We start from the raw sequence: 4,115 nt of genomic DNA, 5'->3' as shown, positions 1-4,115 counted from the left end.
AATAACAACAGTTTTTCAAAACACTATTGTCTAATGTGTGTCAAAGACAACGATTTTAAAAAACTATTATCTTTTAGTGTTGCTTATGTAATAATATACAACAGTTTTATTAAACTGTTGTCTATTGAATGTTGTTGAATCCTAAAAACACAACAGTTTTTTTAACTTCATGAAAAAAAAATCTAAAACTCACTTCTCTGTGACTCTTCAAACGAACAAAAACCTATCTCCGACTCCTCCTTCGCGACTCCTCCGCGAAAGACGCTCCTCCTCCAAATTTGACTTTATTTGGCGGTCAAATGATGGAGATCAAACAGAATTAATATGAGCCGTTGATCCAGATCAAGAGAAATCTTCCTCCTTCATTCAGATCTAAGCCATCCAACCCTCCATCCAGATTTGAAGCTACATGGACCATTGGATCGAAGCAAGAAGGCAACTAGATCAGCACCACTCATCTCTCATCATGATCTTTTCCCTTTCATTTTTTTGCTAACCTAAAACTTTCCCTTCCCGCAGCGATCACATTTCCTCTCCGCAGCACAACATGATCTTCTTCCATCGCCGACAGGGAGGCCGCTGACGAGGAGGCAGGCGATAAGGTTGGGCGCCGACTGCTCGAGAGGTGGCTACTGAGGCTCAGTCACCAACACGAAGCAGCCGTTGCCTCGCTTCGCTTGTAGGCGGTTCGCGAGCGGCTACTTGAACGGCGAGGTAACCCTTTCTTCCTCTCGTTGCGGCAATCCACAACAAGATCCTCGAGGTCGCTCATGGCCACCTTGCACTTACGCGACTTGTTCTCTGCTAACTAGAATGCTGCCCGCACCTTGCCTCCTCTGCCACTCCTTCGCACCACCCGTGACCTAGCTTCCTCCGCCACTTCTCCCGCCGCCCACACCTAGCCTCCTCCGCCACTCCTCCGCCCACTCATTATCATCATCATCATCCAATTCTTCAACTGTTAGTGTATATCAAATCTACGGTAAGCTTTAAGATCTGCGTCTTTATTGGAGATTCCATCGGTTGCAAGTTAGGATCCAGCTATGGCAGGGGTCTGTTGCCATAGTGACCATTTTAGGTTTGCAGAATCAGATCTTCCAATTACGAACAAACTCATTAAGGTTTGTTTTCTTATCCATATTTCTTATTCTTAGGGTCATATGAACATGACTTTCTCTGAATGACCTTAAAGTAGATTTGTTTCAATGATAATGATTCATCATTTTGTATTCTTACTTATATTTTGAATTTTGATACTTACTAATATATCTTGGTTCACCAACATATACACTTTCACTTATATTTGCAAATTATAGTTGAATGATGTTTGAGGAATGACTTTTTAGTCGATAATGCATTGGTCTTAGAATGCATTGATATGGTATTTATCCAAGCCATATTGTCCAGTGTTTGCTTTGTTCTATCCAAATAAACTTTCAATTTCTTTAAAATACAGCTAGATTCATTTTTAGAATTCATTGGTTATTCTTTTGAGATTTTTTCTCCTCACTTTGATGGCTGATATATGACTTTTCTTCCATAAAGCCTTTCATTCCATTCATAGGGATGGCAAACATCATCCACAAGTGATGTGGAATGTGAATGAGAAGAATTTTATGCTCACTTGGCTTCATCTTGGTTTGTGCTACTCATTGTTATAGATTTAGTGAAATATAATGTATTTACAATTTTTGCCTCATTTAGACTATTTTTTTTCATATATATATATATATATATAAAACAAGATAGGGAAGTGGCTAATAGTTCTTCTTACTTAACCTACACTATTGTTATCCTTATATCCCAGCCTAATCTGATTCTACATTAAATCCACAAATGAGATTGTTGGTGTGTGTTAAGATTCAATTACAATGTTATTTTGCTTCTCAGCTATTCAATTTCTAAACAGCGAAATATTTCATAATTGGATTTTTGAAAGTCATGTATCAACACATGCATGGATGGAAGGTGTTATCATGTTCTTTAATCCGTCTAGTACCTTGCTATCATGGTTATGTATATTTTCCTTTTATAGATTCGTTATGCATTTGAACTTTTGACAAATGCTTTATGGAAGAGAGATTATGACCTTTTTGGCATTGATGAACACTTTGAATCCTTTCTTGTTGGAGAATTTCAAGTTTTAGTTACTAGTATGATATGTTTTTTTTTACTCAATATAGAATGATTTGTTGTTGACAAGTATCCCGTCTTTGGCTTTAGCATGTCAGTAATAATTCATCCATTTCTCAGAGATCGAACTCCCAATTATTAATTCATCTTCACTTGGTATGTTTATTGTTCTACTGATGCAAAAATGTCAGCATGTGCATATGAGGTGTGTAAGCCTTTATGTAGAAGAATTGATTAGCAACTTTTATGATTGCAGTTAGGTATGCTGAGTGATATGATATGTAGAAGAATTGATTAGCAACTTTTATGATTGCAATTAGGTATGCTGAGTGATATGTCCAAAGTTCATTTCTATTGTCGGGAAATCAAAGCCTTCGCTCATACAAGTAAGTTTTTGCAATTCAAAATATTTTCCATTGATTAAAGGAGCACACATGATAAGTTTGGTTTCTTAATTACTTCTTTTAATACTACAAGAAATTATACAAATGATGTATGCCAGGTATAGAAACATGATATCTTCTTTTTGGAACGCATGATTTAGGTTTATTCTGGAAGCCTTCGCTGTGCTCATGTAATTCATCAGTGCTTGGAAGATGAGAGGTATGTACTTGGCTTTCAACAACATTCAGTATTAATTGATACTTTATCTACGTGTTGGTTCCTCTATTCATTGCCTGGAAAAATAATATATATATGGATTCATTTAGATTTTAGCAAATATTGGTGCAGTAAGAATTTTGTATTTTCTTTCAGGCATATTTTCTACCTTATGTGTACCTTTTTTTGTGTCAACCTTTGATGTTTCTATGTGGTGTAGTAAAGTACCATGTCTATATATATTCCTAATGGCAAGTGAGGTCAAAAATCTAATACTAATTTTTGTTGATATTACAATAACTTAATGTCATGTATTGTAATCCACGATGTTGCTTAGGAGTAAACATTGCTTTATTTACAAAGTTCATTGCAACAAGTGGTCGCCATAAGGTACTGACTGCCAACAAATAGAATTATGGGGACAACTACTTAAAATGTTATGCCAAGTAGATTTTTAATGTTTCTTTTAATTTAGAATATATCACAATGAAAAAAATAACAAACCTTGTTAGCCAGTTTTTGTTATATACTTTGCAAACTCTAAAGCTCTATATTACTGGAAACTAGCTAGACTTGTTGTTGTTGAATTGGATTAAAATCATATGATTTTTATTTTCACAGGAAGTAAAAGGGTGTTTAGAAGATGCACAAGTAGAGAAGATTTGATCCAACAAAACAAGATACTTTGGCATATATATGTGTGATATATTGTTATGAGTACTATTTAGTTTTGTAAACTTCGATGTTTGGATGTTGATGTTTGGTACTTTAATGATGTTTGGATTGTACATTCTTGATCAATGATATTTTGTAGATAACTTGAACTGAAATTGATGTATGCAGTAATTTTAGTTTGTGCCTAGAAAGAAGTATTGTTATCATATTCAATTGTGTACAACGTCTTTGTCATCATCATCTTTATGCCATTTACTCCTAGGAAATGACTTAACTTGCAATCATATGCTATTTACCTCAGGGAAAAGATAATGACCATACCTAGAAAGGAGAAGAAAAGAAAAGCTAGGAGGGAGGAGAAAGCAGAAAAGGCTGCAGTTCTCGATATGGTGTTTAGAAGATGCACAGGGTGTTTAGAAGATGCACAGGTAGAGAAGATTTGATCTAACAAAATAAGATATTTTGGACTTCATATATATGTGTGATATATTGTTATGGGTACTATTTAGTTTTGTAAACTTTTGTGATGTTTGGATGTTGATGTTTGGTACTTTAATGATGTTTGGATGATGATGTTTGGTACTTTAATGAAATTTGCACTGGATGATGATGTTTGGATTGTAGGTTTTTGATCAATGATATTTTGTAGATATATTATTTAAATAAAATAATGGTTATAAAATGATGGAAAAGATTCAGTTTTTTAT

This window comes from Zingiber officinale, chromosome 1B (assembly GCF_018446385.1).
Source record: "Zingiber officinale cultivar Zhangliang chromosome 1B, Zo_v1.1, whole genome shotgun sequence".
Lineage (NCBI taxonomy): Eukaryota > Viridiplantae > Streptophyta > Magnoliopsida > Zingiberales > Zingiberaceae > Zingiber > Zingiber officinale.
This window is presented reverse-complemented; position numbering follows the sequence as displayed.